Genomic DNA, 17,071 nt, shown 5'->3' with positions numbered 1-17,071 from the left:
TACAAGTCTCATGAGCTTTAGTGGTGAAATAATAATTTAAAAAATCGTTTGGGAAGTGAGTTTACTCCCTGGGTACTTTCTTTGTATACTTTTGACTATACGGGCCGAGTCCGGGATTTACGGGAAATCGCAGGTTTTCGTTTGCCGGCGATTAAACTTCTTTTATTCAGCGTCTCATCAAAAATGAAAACATTTTTAAAAACTACAAGTCTCATGCGTTTTAGTGGTGAAAAAATAATTTAAAAATTCGTTTGGGAAATGAGTTTACTCACAGGGTACTTTCTTTGTATACATTCGACTATACGGGCCAAGCCCGGGATTTACGGGAAATCGCGGGTTTTCGTTTGCCGGTAATTAAACCACTTTCATTAAGCGTCTCATCAAAAATGAAAACATTTTTAAAAACTACAAGTCTCATGGGCTTTAGTGGTGAAATAATAATTTAAAAAATCGTTTGGGAAATGAGTTTACTCCCTGGGTACTTTCTTTGTATACTTTTGACCATACGGGCCGAGTCCGGGATTTACGGGAAATTGCAGGTTTTCGTTTGCAGGCGATTAAACTTCTTTTATTCAGCGTCTCATCAAAAATGAAAACATTTTTGAAAACTGCAAGTCTCATGCGTTTTAGTGGTGAAAAAATAATTTAAAAAATCGTTCGGGAAGTGAGTTTACACCCTGGGTACTCTCTTTGTATACTTTTGACTATACGGGCCGAGTCCGGGATTTACGGAAAATCGCAGGTTTTCGTTTGCCGGCGATTAAATTTCTTTTATTCAGCGTCTCATCGAAAATGAAAACATTTTTGAAAACTACAAGTCTCATACGTTTTAGTGGTGAAAAAATAATTTAAAAATTCGTTCGGGAAATGAGTTTACTCACTGGGTACTTTCCTTGTATACTTTTAACTATACGGGCCGAGTCCGGGATTTACGGGAAATCGCAGGTTTTCGTTTGCCGGCGATTAAACTTCTTTTATTCAGCGTCTCATCAAAAATGAAAACATTTTTAAAAACTACAAGTCTCATGGGCTTTAGTGGTGAAATAATAATTTAAAAAATCGTTTGGGAAATGAGTTTACTCCCTGGGTACTTTCTTTGTATACTTTTGACTATGCGGGCCGAGTCCGGGATTTACGGGAAATCGCAGGTTTTCGTTTGCCGGCGATTAAACTTCTTTTATTCAGCGTCTCATCAAAAATGAAAACATTTTTAAAAACTACAAGTCTCATGGGCTTTAGTGGTGAAATAATAATTCAAAAAATCGTTTGGGAAATGAGTTTACTCCCTGGGTACTTTCTTTGTATACTTTTGACTATACGGGCCGAGTCCGGGATTTACGGGAAATCGCAGGTTTTCGTTTGCAGGCGATTAAACTTCTTTTATTCAGCGTCTCATCAAAAATGAAAACATTTTTGAAAACTGCAAGTCTCATGCGTTTTAGTGGTGAAAAAATAATTTAAAAAATCGTTCGGGAAGTGAGTTTACACCCTGGGTACTCTCTTTGTATACTTTTGACTATACGGGCCGAGTCCGGGATTTACGGAAAATCGCAGGTTTTCGTTTGCCGGCGATTAAACTTCTTTTATTCAGCGTCTCATCGAAAATGAAAACATTTTTGAAAACTACAAGTCTCATGCGTTTTAGTGGTGGAAAAATAATTTAAAAAATCGTTCGGGAAGTGAGTTTACACCCTGGGTACTCTCTTTGTATACTTTTGCCTATACGGGCCGAGTCCGGGATTTACGGAAAGTCGCAGGTTTTCGTTTGCCGGCGATTAAACTTCTTTTATTCAGCGTCTCATTGAAAATGAAAACATTTTTGAAAACTACAAGTCTCATACGTTTTAGTGGTGAAAAAATAATTTAAAAATTCGTTCGGGAAATGAGTTTACTCACTGGGTACTTTCCTTGTATACTTTTAACTATACGGGCCGAGTCCGGGATTTACGGGAAATCGCGGGTTTTCGTGTGCCGGCGATTAAACTTCTTTTTTTCAGCGTCTCATCAAAAATGAAAACATTTTTAAAAACTACAAGTCTCATGGGCTTTAGTGGTGAAATAATAATTTAAAAAATCGTTTGGGAAATGAGTTTACTCCCTGGGTACTTTCTTTGTATACTTTTGACTATACGGGCCGAGTCCAGGATTTACGGGAAGTCGCAGGTTTTCCTTTGCCGGCGATTAAACTTTTTTTATTCAGCGTCTCATCAAAAATGAAAACATTTTTAAAAACTACAAGTCTCATGCGTTTTAGTGGTGAAAAAATAATTTAAAAATTCGTTCGGGAAATGAGTTTACTCACTGGGTACTTTCCTTGTATACTTTTAACTATACGGGCCGAGTCCGGGATTTACGGGAAATCGCAGGTTTTCCTTTGCCGGCGATTAAACTTCTTTTATTCAGCGTCTCATCAAAAATGAAAACATTTTTAAAAACTACAAGTCATATGCGTTTTAGTGGTGAAAAAATAATTTAAAAAATCGTTCGGGAAATGAGTTTACACCCTGGGTACTTTCTTTGTATACTTTTGACTATACGGGCCGAGTCTCGGATTTACGGGAAATCGCAAGTTTTCGTTTGCAGGCGATTAAACTTCTTTTATTAAGCGTCTCATCAAAAATGAAAACATTTTTAAAAACTACAAGTCTCATGGGCTTTAGTGGTGAAATAATAATTTAAAAATTCGTTTGGGAAATGAGTTTACTCCCTGGGTACTTTCTTTGTATACTTTTGACTATACGGGCCGAGTCCGGGATTTACGGGAAATCGCCAGTTTTCGTTTGCAGGCGATTAAACTTCTTTTATTCAGCGTCTCATCAAAAATGAAAACATTTTTAAAAACTACAAGTCTCATGGGCTTTAGTGGTGAAATAATAATTTAAAAAATCGTTTGGGAAATGAGTTTACTCCCTGGGTACTTTCTTTGTATACTTTTGACTATACGGGCCGAGTCCAGGATTTACGGGAAATCGCAGGTTTTCCTTTGCCGGCGATTAAACTTCTTTTATTCAGCGTCTCATCAAAAATGAAAACATTTTTAAAAACTACAAGTCTCATGCGTTTTAGTGGTGAAAAAATAATTTAAAAATTCGTTCGGGAAATGAGTTTACTCACTGGGTACTTTCCTTGTATACTTTTAACTATACGGGCCGAGTCCGGGATTTACGGGAAATCGCGGGTTTTCGTGTGCCGGCGATTAAACTTCTTTTTTTCAGCGTCTCATCAAAAATGAAAACATTTTTAAAAACTACAAGTCTCATGGGCTTTAGTGGTGAAATAATAATTTAAAAAATCGTTTGGGAAATGAGTTTACTCCCTGGGTACTTTCTTTGTATACTTTTGACTATACGGGCCGAGTCCAGGATTTACGGGAAGTCGCAGGTTTTCCTTTGCCGGCGATTAAACTTTTTTTATTCAGCGTCTCATCAAAAATGAAAACATTTTTAAAAACTACAAGTCTCATGCGTTTTAGTGGTGAAAAAATAATTTAAAAATTCGTTCGGGAAATGAGTTTACTCACTGGGTACTTTCCTTGTATACTTTTAACTATACGGGCCGAGTCCGGGATTTACGGGAAATCGCAGGTTTTCCTTTGCCGGCGATTAAACTTCTTTTATTCAGCGTCTCATCAAAAATGAAAACATTTTTAAAAACTACAAGTCATATGCGTTTTAGTGGTGAAAAAATAATTTAAAAAATCGTTCGGGAAATGAGTTTACACCCTGGGTACTTTCTTTGTATACTTTTGACTATACGGGCCGAGTCTCGGATTTACGGGAAATCGCAAGTTTTCGTTTGCAGGCGATTAAACTTCTTTTATTAAGCGTCTCATCAAAAATGAAAACATTTTTAAAAACTACAAGTCTCATGGGCTTTAGTGGTGAAATAATAATTTAAAAATTCGTTTGGGAAATGAGTTTACTCCCTGGGTACTTTCTTTGTATACTTTTGACTATACGGGCCGAGTCCGGGATTTACGGGAAATCGCCAGTTTTCGTTTGCAGGCGATTAAACTTCTTTTATTCAGCGTCTCATCAAAAATGAAAACATTTTTAAAAACTACAAGTCTCATGGGCTTTAGTGGTGAAATAATAATTTAAAAAATCGTTTGGGAAATGAGTTTACTCCCTGGGTACTTTCTTTGTATACTTTTGACTATACGGGCCGAGTCCAGGATTTACGGGAAATCGCAGGTTTTCCTTTGCCGGCGATTAAACTTCTTTTATTCAGCGTCTCATCAAAAATGAAAACATTTTTAAAAACTACAAGTCTCATGCGTTTTAGTGGTGAAAAAATAATTTAAAAATTCGTTCGGGAAATGAGTTTACTCACTGGGTACTTTCCTTGTATACTTTTGACTATACGGGCCGAGTCCGGGATTTACGGGAAATCGCAAGTTTTCGTTTGCAGGCGATTAAACTTCTTTTATTAAGCGTCTTATCAAAAATGAAAACATTTTTAAAAACTACAAGTTTCATGGGCTTTAGTGGTGAAATAATAATTTAAAAATTCGTTTGGGAAATGAGTTTACTCCCTGGGTACTTTCTTTGTATACTTTTGACTATACGGGCCGAGTCCGGGATTTACGGGAAATCGCAAGTTTTCGTTTGCAGGCGATTAAACTTCTTTTATTCAGCGTCTCATCAAAAATGAAAACATTTTTAAAAACTACAAGTCTCATGGGCTTTAGTGGTGAAATAATAATTTAAAAAATCGTTTGGGAAATGAGTTTACTCCCTGGGTACTTTCTTTGTACACTTTTGACTATACGGGCCGAGTCCGGGATTTACGGGAAATCGCAGGTTTTTGTTTGCCGGCGATTAAACTTCTTTTATTCAGCGTCTCATCAAAAATGAAAACATTTTTGAAAACTACAAGTCTCATGGGCTTTAGTGGTGAAATAATAATTTAAAAATTCGTTTGGGAAATGAGTTTACTCCCTGGGTACTTTCTTTGTATACTTTTGACTATACGGGCCGAGTCCGGGATTTACGGGAAATCGCAAGTTTTCGTTTGCAGGCGATTAAACTTCTTTTATTCAGCGTCTCATCAAAAATGAAAACATTTTTAAAAACTACAAGTCTCATGGGCTTTAGTGGTGAAATAATAATTTAAAAAATCGTTTGGGAAATGAGTTTACTCCCTGGGTACTTTCTTTGTATACTTTTGACTATACGGGCCGAGTCCGGGATTTACGGGAAATCGCAGGTTTTCGTTTGCAGGCGATTAAACTTCTTTTATTTAGCGTCTCATCAAAAATGAAAACATTTTTGAAAACTACAAGTCTCATGCGTTTTAGTGGTGAAAAAATAATTTAAAAAATCGTTCGGGAAGTGAGTTTACACCCTGGGTACTCTCTTTGTATACTTTTGACTATACGGGCCGAGTGCGGGATTTACGGAAAATCGCAGGTTTTCGTTTGCCGGCGATTAAACTTCTTTTATTCAGCGTCTCATCAAAAATAAAAACATTTTTGAAAACTACAAGTCTCATGCGTTTTAGTGGTGAAAAAATAATTTAAAAATTCGTTAGGGAAATGAGTTTACTCACTGGGTACTTTCCTTGTATGCTTTTGACTATACGGGCCGAGTCCGGGATTTACGGGAAATCGCAGGTTTTCGTTTGCAGGCGATTAAACTTCTTCTATTAGCGTCTCATCAAAAATGAAAACATTTTTAAAAACTACAAGTCTCATACGTTTTAGGGGTGAAAAAAAAAATTTAAAAATTCATTCGGGAAATGAGTTTACTCACTGGGTACTTTCCTTGTATACTTTTAACTATACGGGCCGAGTCCGGGATTTACGGGAAATCGCGGGTTTTCGTTTGACGGCGATTAAACCACTTTCATTAAGCGTCTCATCAAAAATGAAAACATTTCTGAAAACTACAAGTCTCATGCGTTTTAGTGGTGAAAAAATAATTTAAAAAATCGTTCGGGAAGTGAGTTTACACCCTGGGTACTCTCTTTGTATACTTTTGACTATACGGGCAGAGTCCGGGATTTACGGAAAATCGCAGGTTTTCGTTTGCCGGCGATTAAACTTCTTTTATTCAGCGTCTCATCAAAAATGAAAACATTTCTGAAAACTACAAGTCTCACGCGTTTTAGTGATGAAAAAATAAATTAAAAATTCGTTCGGGAAATGAGTTTACTCACTGGGTACTTTCCTTGTATACTTTTGACTATACGAGCCGAGTCCGGGATTTACGGGAAATCGCGGGTTTTCGTTTGCCGGCGATTAAACGTCTTTTATTCAGCGTCTCATCAAAAATGAAAACATTTTTAAAAACTACAAGTCTCATGCGTTTTAGTAGTAAAAAAATAATTTAAAAAATCGTTCGGGAAGTGAGTTTACACCCTGGTTACTCTCTTTGTATACTTTTGACTATACGGGCCGATTCCGGGATTTACGGAAAATCGCAGGTTTTCGTTTGCCGGCGATTAAACTTCTTTTATTCAGCGTCTCATCAAAAATGAAAACATTTTTGAAAACTACAAGTCTCATGTGTTTTTGTGGTGAAAAAATAATTTAAAAATTCGTTAGGGAAATGAGTTTACTCACTGGGTACTTTCCTTGTATACTTTTGACTATACGGGCCGAGACCGGGATTTACGGGAAATTGCGGGTTTTCGTTTGCCGGCGATTAAACTTCTTTTATTCAGCGTCTCATCAAAAATGAAAACATTTCTGAAAACTACAAGTCTCATGCGTTTTAGTGGTGAAAAAATAATTTAAAAATTCGTTCGGGAAATGAGTTTACTCACTGGGTACTTTCCTTGTATACTTTTGACTATACGGGCCGACTCCGGGATTTACGGGAAATCGCGGGTTTTCGTTTGCCGGCGATTAAACTTCTTTTATTCAGCGTCTCATCAAAAATGAAAACATTTTTAAAAACTACAAGTCTCATGGGCTTTAGTGGTGAAATAATAATTTAAAATCGTTTGGGAAATGAGTTTACTCACAGGGTACTTTCTTTGTATACGTTCGACTATACGGGCCAAGCCCGGGATTCACGGGAAATCGCGGGTTTTCGTTTGCCGGCAATTAAACCACTTTCATTAAGCGTCTCATCAAAAATGAAAACATTTCTGAAAACTACAAGTCTCATGCGTTTTAGTGGTGAAAAAATAAATTAAAAATTCGTTCGGGAAATGAGTTTACTCACTGGGTACTTTCCTTGTATACTTTTGACTATACGAGCCGAGTCCGGGATTTACGGGAAATCGCGGGTTTTCGTTTGCCGGCGATTAAACTTCTTTTATTCAGCGTCTCATCAAAAATGAAAACATTTTTAAAAACTACAAGTCTCATGGGCTTTAGTGATGAAATAATAATTTAAAAAATCGTTTGGGAAATGAGTTTACTCCCTGGGTACTTTCTTTGTATACTTTTGACTATACGGGCTGAGTCCGGGATTTACGGGAAATCGCAGGTTTTCGTTTGCAGGCGATTAAACTTCTTTTATTCAGCGTCTCATCAAAAATGAAAACATTTTTGAAAACTACAAGTCTCATGCGTTTTAGTGGTGAAAAAATAATTTAAAAATTCGTTAGGGAAATGAGTTTACTCACTGGGTACTTTCCTTGTATACTTTTGACTATACGGGCCGAGACCGGGATTTACGGGAAATTGCGGGTTTTCGTTTGCCGGCGATTAAACTTCTTTTATTCAGCGTCTCATCAAAAATGAAAACATTTTTAAAAACTACAAGTCTCATGGGCTTTAGTGGTAAGATAATAATTTAAAAAATTGTTTGGGAAATGAGTTTACTCCCTGGGTACTTTCTTTGAATACTTTTGACTATACGGGCCGAGTCCGGGATTTACGGGAAATCGCAGGTTTTCGTTTGCAGGCGATTAAACTTCTTTTATTCAGCGCCTCATCAAAAATGAAAACATTTTTGAAAACTACAAGTCTCATGCGTTTTAGTCGTGAAAAAATAATTTAAAAAATCGTTCGGGAAGTGAGTTTACACCCTGAATACTCTCTTTGTATACTTTTGACTATACGGGCCGAGTCAGAGATTTACGAAAAATCGCAGGTTTTCGTTTGCCGGCGATTAAACTTCTTTTATTCAGCGTCTCATCAAAAATGAAAACATTCTTGAAAACTACAAGTCTCATGCGTTTTAGTGGTGAAAAAATAATTTAAAAAATCGTTCGGGAAGTGAGTTTACACCCTGGGTACTCTCTTTGTATACTTTTGACTATACGGGCCGAGTCCGGGATTTACGGAAAATCGCAGGTTTTCGTTTGCCGGCGATTAAACTTCTTTTATTCAGCGTCTCATCAAAAATGAAAACATTTTTGAAAACTACAAGTCTCATGCGTTTTAGTGGTGAAAAAATAATTTAAAAAATCGTTCGGGAAGTGAGTTTACACCCTGGGTACTCTCTTTGTATACTTTTGACTATACGGGCCGAGTCCGGGATTTACGGAAAATCGCAGGTTTTCGTTTGCCGGCGATTAAACTTCTTTTATTCAGCGTCTCATCAAATATGAAAACATTCTTGAAAACTACAAGTCTCATGCGTTTTAGTGGTGAAAAAATAATTTAAAAAATCGTTCGGGAAGTGAGTTTACACCCTGGGTACTCTCTTTGTATACTTTTGACTATACGGGCCGAGTCCGGGATTTACGGAAAATCGCAGGTTTTCGTTTGCCGGCGATTAAACTTCTTTTATTCAGCGTCTCATCAAAAATGAAAACATTTTTGAAAACTACAAGTCTCATGCGTTTTAGTGGTGAAAAAATAATTTAAAAATTCGTTAGGGAAATGAGCTTACTCACTGGGTACTTTCCTTGTATACTTTTGACTATACGGGCCGAGACCTGGATTTACTGGAAATGGCGGGTTTTCGTTTGCCGGCGATTAAACTTCTTTTATTTAGCGTCTCATCAAAAATGAAAACATTTTTGAAAACTACAAGTCTCAAGCGTTTTAGTGGTGAAAAGATACTATAAAAAATCGTTGTGGAAATGAGTTTACTCACAGGGTACTTTCTTTGTATACATTCGACTATACGGGCCAAGCCCGGGATTTACGGGAAATCGCGGGTTTTCGTTTGCCGGCAATTAAACCACTTTCATTAAGCGTCTCATCAAAAATGAAAACATTTCTGAAAACTACAAGTCTCATGCGTTTTAGTGGTGAAAAAATAAATTAAAAATTCGTTCGCGAAATGAGTTTACTCACTGGGTACTTTCCTTGTATACTTTTGACTATACGAGCCGAGTCCGGGATTTACGGGAAATCGCGGGTTTTCGTTTGCCGGCGATTAAACTTCTTTTATTCAGCGTCTCATCAAAAATGAAAACATTTTTGAAAACTACAAGTCTCATGCGTTTTAGTGGTGAAAAAATAATTTAAAAATTCGTTAGGGAAATGAGTTTACTCACTGGGTACTTTCCTTGTATACTTTTGACTATACGGGCCGAGACCGGGATTTACGGGAAATTGCGGGTTTTCGTTTGCCGGCGATTAAACTTCTTTTATTCAGCGTCTCATCAAAAATGAAAACATTTTTAAAAACTACAAGTCTCATGGGCTTTAGTGGTAAGATAACAATTTAAAAAATTGTTTGGGAAATGAGTTTACTCCCTGGGTACTTTCTTTGAATACTTTTGACTATACGGGCCGAGTCCGGGATTTACGGGAAATCGCAGGTTTTCGTTTGCAGGCGATTAAACTTCTTTTATTCAGCGTCTCATCAGAAATGAAAACATTTTTGAAAACTACAAGTCTCATGCGTTTTAGTCGTGAAAAAATAATTTAAAAAATCGTTCGGGAAGTGAGTTTACACCCTTGATACTCTCTTTGTATACTTTTGACTATACGGGCCGAGTCCGGGATTTACGAAAAATCGCAGGTTTTCGTTTGCCGGCGATTAAACTTCTTTTATTCAGCGTCTCATCAAAAATGAAAACATTCTTGAAAACTACAAGTCTCATGCGTTTTAGTGGTGAAAAAATAATTTAAAAAATCGTTCGGGAAGTGAGTTTACACCCTGGGTACTCTCTTTGTATACTTTTGACTATACGGGCCGAGTCCGGGATTTACGGAAAATCGCAGGTTTTCGTTTTCCGGCGATTAAACTTCTTTTATTCAGCGTCTCATCAAAAATGAAAACATTTTGAAAACTACAAGTCTCATGCGTTTTAGTGGTGAAAAATAATTTAAAAAATCGTTCGGGAAGTGAGTTTACACCCTGGGTACTCTCTTTGTATACTTTTGACTATACGGGCCGAGTCATGGGATTTACGGAAAATCGCAGGTTTTCGTTTGCCGGCGATTAAACTTCTTTTATTCAGCGTCTCATCAAATATGAAAACATTCTTGAAAACTACAAGTCTCAAGCGTTTTAGTGGTGAAAAAATAATTTAAAAAATCGTTCGGGAAGTGAGTTTACACCCTGGGTACTCTCTTTGTATACTTTTCACTATACGGGCCGAGTCCGGGATTTACGGAAAATCGCAGGTTTTCGTTTGCCGGCGATTAAACTTCTTTTATTCAGCGTCTCATCAAAAATGAAAACATTTTTGAAAACTACAAGTCTCATGCGTTTTAGTGGTGAAAAAATAATTTAAAAATTCGTTAGGGAAATGAGCTTACTCACTGGGTACTTTCCTTGTATACTTTTGACTATACGGGCCGAGACCTGGATTTACTGGAAATGGCGGGTTTTCGTTTGCCGGCGATTAAACTTCTTTTATTTAGCGTCTCATCAAAAATGAAAACATTTTTGAAAACTACAAGTCTCAAGCGTTTTAGTGGTGAAAAGATACTATAAAAAATCGTTGTGGAAATGAGTTTACTCACAGGGTACTTTCTTTGTATACATTCGACTATACGGGCCAAGCCCGGGATTTACGGGAAATCGCGGGTTTTCGTTTGCCGGCGATTAAACAACTTTCATTAAGCGTCTCATCAAAAATGAAAACATTTCTGAAAACTACAAGTCTCATGCGTTTTAGTGATGAAAAAATAATTTAAAAATTTGTTCGGGAAATGAGTTTACTCACTGGGTACTTTCCTTGTATACTTTTGACTATACGGGCCGAGTCCAGGATTTACGGGAAATTGCGGGTTTTCGTTTGCCGGCGATTAAACTTCTTTTATTCCGCGTCTCATCAAAAATGAAAACATTTTTATAAACTACAAGTCTCATGAGCTTTAGTGGTGAAATAATAATTTAAAAAATCATTTGGGAAGTGAGTTTACTCCCTGGGTACTTTCTTTGTATACTTTTGACTATACGGGCCGAGTCCGGGATTTACGGGAAATCGCAGGTTTTCGTTTGCAAGCGATTAAACTTCTTTTATTCAGCGTCTCATCAAAAATGAAAACATTTTTGAAAACTACAAGTCTCATGCGTTTTAGTAGTAAAAAAATAATTTAAAAAATCGTTCGGGAAGTGAGTTTACACCCTGGGTACTCTCTTTGTATACTTTTGACTATACGGGCCGAGTCCGGGATTTACGGAAAATCGCAGGTTTTCGTTTGCCGGCGATTAAACTTCTTTTATTCAGTGTCTCATCAAAAATGAAAACATTTTTGAAAACTGCAAGTCTCATGCGTTTTAGTGGTAAAAAAATAATTTAAAAAATCGTTCGGGAAGTGAGTTTACTCACTGGGTACTCTCTTTGTATACTTTTGACTATACGGGCCGATTCCGGGATTTACGGAAAATCGCAGGTTTTCGTTTGCCGGCGATTAAACTTCTTTTATTCAGCGTCTCATCAAAAATGAAAACATTTTTGAAAACTACAAGTCTCATGCGTTTTTGTGGTGAAAAAATAATTTAAAAATTCGTTAGGGAAATGAGTTTACTCACTGGGTACTTTCCTTGTATACTTTTGACTATACGGGCCGAGACCGGGATTTACGGGAAATTGCGGGTTTTCGTTTGCCGGCGATTAAACTTCTTTTATTCAGCGTCTCATCAAAAATGAAAACATTTCTGAAAACTACAAGTCTCATGCGTTTTAGTGGTGAAAAAATAATTTAAAAATTCGTTCGGGAAATGAGTTTACTCACTGGGTACTTTCCTTGTATACTTTTGACTATACGGGCCGACTCCGGGACTTACGGGAAATCGCGGGTTTTCGTTTGCCGGCGATTAAACTTCTTTTATTCAGCGTCTCATCAAAAATGAAAACATTTTTAAAAACTACAAGTCTCATGGGCTTTAGTGGTGAAATAATAATTTAAAAAATCGTTTGGGAAATGAGTTTACTCCCTGGGTACTTTCTTAATATACTTTTGACTATACGGGCCGAGTCCGGGATTTACGGGAAATCGCAGGTTTTCGTTTGCAGGCGATTCAACTTCTTTTATTCAGGGTCTCATCAAAAATGAAAACATTTTTGAAAACTACAAGTCTCATGCGTTTTAGTGGTGAAAAAATAATTTCAAAAATCGTTCGGGAAGTGAGTTTACACCCTGGGTACTCTCTTTGTATACTTTTGACTATACGGGCCGAGTCCGGGATTTACGGAAAATCGCAGGTTTTCGTTTGCCGGCGATTAAACTTCTTTTATTCAGCGTCTCATCAAAAATGAAAACATTTTTGAAAACTAAAAGTCTCATGCGTTTTAGTGGTGAAAAAATAATTTAAAAATTCGTTTGGGAAATGAGTTTACTCACAGGGTACTTTCTTTGTATACGTTCGACTATACGGGCCAAGCCCGGGATTCACGGGAAATCGCGGGTTTTCGTTTGCCGGCAATTAAACCACTTTCATTAAGCGTCTCATCAAAAATGAAAACATTTCTGAAAACTACAAGTCTCATGCGTTTTAGTGGTGAAAAAATAAATTAAAAATTCGTTCGGGAAATGAGTTTACTCACTGGGTACTTTCCTTGTATACTTTTGACTATACGAGCCGAGTCCGGGATTTACGGGAAATCGCGGGTTTTCGTTTGCCGGCGATTAAACTTCTTTTATTCAGCGTCTCATCAAAAATGAAAACATTTTTAAAAACTACAAGTCTCATGGGCTTTAGTGATGAAATAATAATTTAAAAAATCGTTTGGGAAATGAGTTTACTCCCTGGGTACTTTCTTTGTATACTTTTGACTATACGGGCTGAGTCCGGGATTTACGGGAAATCGCAGGTTTTCGTTTGCAGGCGATTAAACTTCTTTTATTCAGCGTCTCATCAAAAATGAAAACATTTTTGAAAACTACAAGTCTCATGCGTTTTAGTGGTGAAAAAATAATTTAAAAATTCGTTAGGGAAATGAGTTTACTCACTGGGTACTTTCCTTGTATACTTTTGACTATACGGGCCGAGACCGGGATTTACGGGAAATTGCGGGTTTTCGTTTGCCGGCGATTAAACTTCTTTTATTCAGCGTCTCATCAAAAATGAAAACATTTTTAAAAACTACAAGTCTCATGGGCTTTAGTGGTAAGATAATAATTTAAAAAATTGTTTGGGAAATGAGTTTACTCCCTGGGTACTTTTTTTGAATACTTTTGACTATACGGGCCGAGTCCGGGATTTACGGGAAATCGCAGGTTTTCGTTTGCAGGCGATTAAACTTCTTTTATTCAGCGTCTCATCAAAAATGAAAACATTTTTGAAAACTACAAGTCTCATGCGTTTTAGTCGTGAAAAAATAATTTAAAAAATCGTTCGGGAAGTGAGTTTACACCCTGGATACTCTCTTTGTATACTTTTGACTATACGGGCCGAGTCAGGGATTTACGAAAAATCGCAGGTTTTCGTTTGCCGGCGATTAAACTTCTTTTATTCAGCGTCTCATCAAAAATGAAAACATTCTTGAAAACTACAAGTCTCATGCGTTTTAGTGGTGAAAAAATAATTTAAAAAATCGTTCGGGAAGTGAGTTTACACCCTGGGTACTCTCTTTGTATACTTTTGACTATACGGGCCGAGTCCGGGATTTACGGAAAATCGCAGGTTTTCGTTTGCCGGCGATTAAACTTCTTTTATTCAGCGTCTCATCAAAAATGAAAACATTTTTGAAAACTACAAGTCTCATGCGTTTTAGTGGTGAAAAAATAATTTAAAAAATCGTTCGGGAAGTGAGTTTACACCCTGGGTACTCTCTTTGTATACTTTTGACTATACGGGCCGAGTCCGGGATTTACGGAAAATCGCAGGTTTTCGTTTGCCGGCGATTAAACTTCTTTTATTCAGCGTCTCATCAAATATGAAAACATTCTTGAAAACTACAAGTCTCATGCGTTTTAGTGGTGAAAAAATAATTTAAAAAATCGTTCGGGAAGTGAGTTTACACCCTGGGTACTCTCTTTGTATACTTTTGACTATACGGGCCGAGTCCGGGATTTACGGAAAATCGCAGGTTTTCGTTTGCCGGCGATTAAACTTCTTTTATTCAGCGTCTCATCAAAAATGAAAACATTTTTGAAAACTACAAGTCTCATGCGTTTTAGTGGTGAAAAAATAATTTAAAAATTCGTTAGGGAAATGAGCTTACTCACTGGGTACTTTCCTTGTATACTTTTGACTATACGGGCCGAGACCTGGATTTACTGGAAATGGCGGGTTTTCGTTTGCCGGCGATTAAACTTCTTTTATTTAGCGTCTCATCAAAAATGAAAACATTTTTGAAAACTACAAGTCTCAAGCGTTTTAGTGGTGAAAAGATACTATAAAAAATCGTTGTGGAAATGAGTTTACTCACAGGGTACTTTCTTTGTATACATTCGACTATACGGGCCAAGCCCGGGATTTACGGGAAATCGCGGGTTTTCGTTTGCCGGCGATTAAACCACTTTCATTAAGCGTCTCATCAAAAATGAAAACATTTCTGAAAACTACAAGTCTCATGCGTTTTAGTGGTGAAAAAATGAATTAAAAATTCGTTCGGGAAATGAGTTTACTCACTGGGTACTTTCCTTGTATACTTTTGACTATACGAGCCGAGTCCGGGATTTACGGGAAATCGCGGGTTTTCGTTTGCCGGCGATTAAACTTCTTTTATTCAGCGTCTCATCAAAAATGAAAACATTTTTAAAAACTACAAGTCTCATGGGCTTTAGTGATGAAATAATAATTTAAAAAATCGTTTGGGAAATGAGTTTACTCCCTGGGTACTTTCTTTGTATACTTTTGACTATACGGGCTGAGTCCGGGATTTACGGGAAATCGCAGGTTTTCGTTTGCAGGCGATTAAACTTCTTTTATTCAGCGTCTCATCAAAAATGAAAACATTTTTGAAAACTACAAGTCTCATGCGTTTTAGTGGTGAAAAAATAATTTAAAAATTCGTTCGGGAAATGAGTTTACTCACTGGGTACTTTCCTTGTATACTTTTGACTATACGGGCCGACTCCGGGACTTACGGGAAATCGCGGGTTTTCGTTTGCCGGCGATTAAACTTCTTTTATTCAGCGTCTCATCAAAAATGAAAACATTTTTAAAAACTACAAGTCTCATGGGCTTTAGTGGTGAAATAATAATTTAAAAAATCGTTTGGGAAATGAGTTTACTCCCTGGGTACTTTCTTAATATACTTTTGACTATACGGGCCGAGTCCGGGATTTACGGGAAATCGCAGGTTTTCGTTTGCAGGCGATTCAACTTCTTTTATTCAGGGTCTCATCAAAAATGAAAACATTTTTGAAAACTACAAGTCTCATGCGTTTTAGTGGTGAAAAAATAATTTCAAAAATCGTTCGGGAAGTGAGTTTACACCCTGGGTACTCTCTTTGTATACTTTTGACTATACGGGCCGAGTCCGGGATTTACGGAAAATCGCAGGTTTTCGTTTGCCGGCGATTAAACTTCTTTTATTCAGCGTCTCATCAAAAATGAAAACATTTTTGAAAACTAAAAGTCTCATGCGTTTTAGTGGTGAAAAAATAATTTAAAAATTCGTTTGGGAAATGAGTTTACTCACAGGGTACTTTCTTTGTATACGTTCGACTATACGGGCCAAGCCCGGGATTCACGGGAAATCGCGGGTTTTCGTTTGCCGGCAATTAAACCACTTTCATTAAGCGTCTCATCAAAAATGAAAACATTTCTGAAAACTACAAGTCTCATGCGTTTTAGTGGTGAAAAAATAAATTAAAAATTCGTTCGGGAAATGAGTTTACTCACTGGGTACTTTCCTTGTATACTTTTGACTATACGAGCCGAGTCCGGGATTTACGGGAAATCGCGGGTTTTCGTTTGCCGGCGATTAAACTTCTTTTATTCAGCGTCTCATCAAAAATGAAAACATTTTTAAAAACTACAAGTCTCATGGGCTTTAGTGATGAAATAATAATTTAAAAAATCGTTTGGGAAATGAGTTTACTCCCTGGGTACTTTCTTTGTATACTTTTGACTATACGGGCTGAGTCCGGGATTTACGGGAAATCGCAGGTTTTCGTTTGCAGGCGATTAAACTTCTTTTATTCAGCGTCTCATCAAAAATGAAAACATTTTTGAAAACTACAAGTCTCATGCGTTTTAGTGGTGAAAAAATAATTTAAAAATTCGTTAGGGAAATGAGTTTACTCACTGGGTACTTTCCTTGTATACTTTTGACTATACGGGCCGAGACCGGGATTTACGGGAAATTGCGGGTTTTCGTTTGCCGGCGATTAAACTTCTTTTATTCAGCGTCTCATCAAAAATGAAAACATTTTTAAAAACTACAAGTCTCATGGGCTTTAGTGGTAAGATAATAATTTAAAAAATTGTTTGGGAAATGAGTTTACTCCCTGGGTACTTTTTTTGAATACTTTTGACTATACGGGCCGAGTCCGGGATTTACGGGAAATCGCAGGTTTTCGTTTGCAGGCGATTAAACTTCTTTTATTCAGCGTCTCATCAAAAATGAAAACATTTTTGAAAACTACAAGTCTCATGCGTTTTAGTCGTGAAAAAATAATTTAAAAAATCGTTCGGGAAGTGAGTTTACACCCTGGATACTCTCTTTGTATACTTTTGACTATACGGGCCGAGTCAGGGATTTACGAAAAATCGCAGGTTTTCGTTTGCCGGCGATTAAACTTCTTTTATTCAGCGTCTCATCAAAAATGAAAACATTCTTGAAAACTACAAGTCTCATGCGTTTTAGT

Source organism: Hydractinia symbiolongicarpus, chromosome 3 (assembly GCF_029227915.1).
Source record: "Hydractinia symbiolongicarpus strain clone_291-10 chromosome 3, HSymV2.1, whole genome shotgun sequence".
NCBI classification, from domain to species: domain Eukaryota; kingdom Metazoa; phylum Cnidaria; class Hydrozoa; order Anthoathecata; family Hydractiniidae; genus Hydractinia; species Hydractinia symbiolongicarpus.
This window is presented reverse-complemented; position numbering follows the sequence as displayed.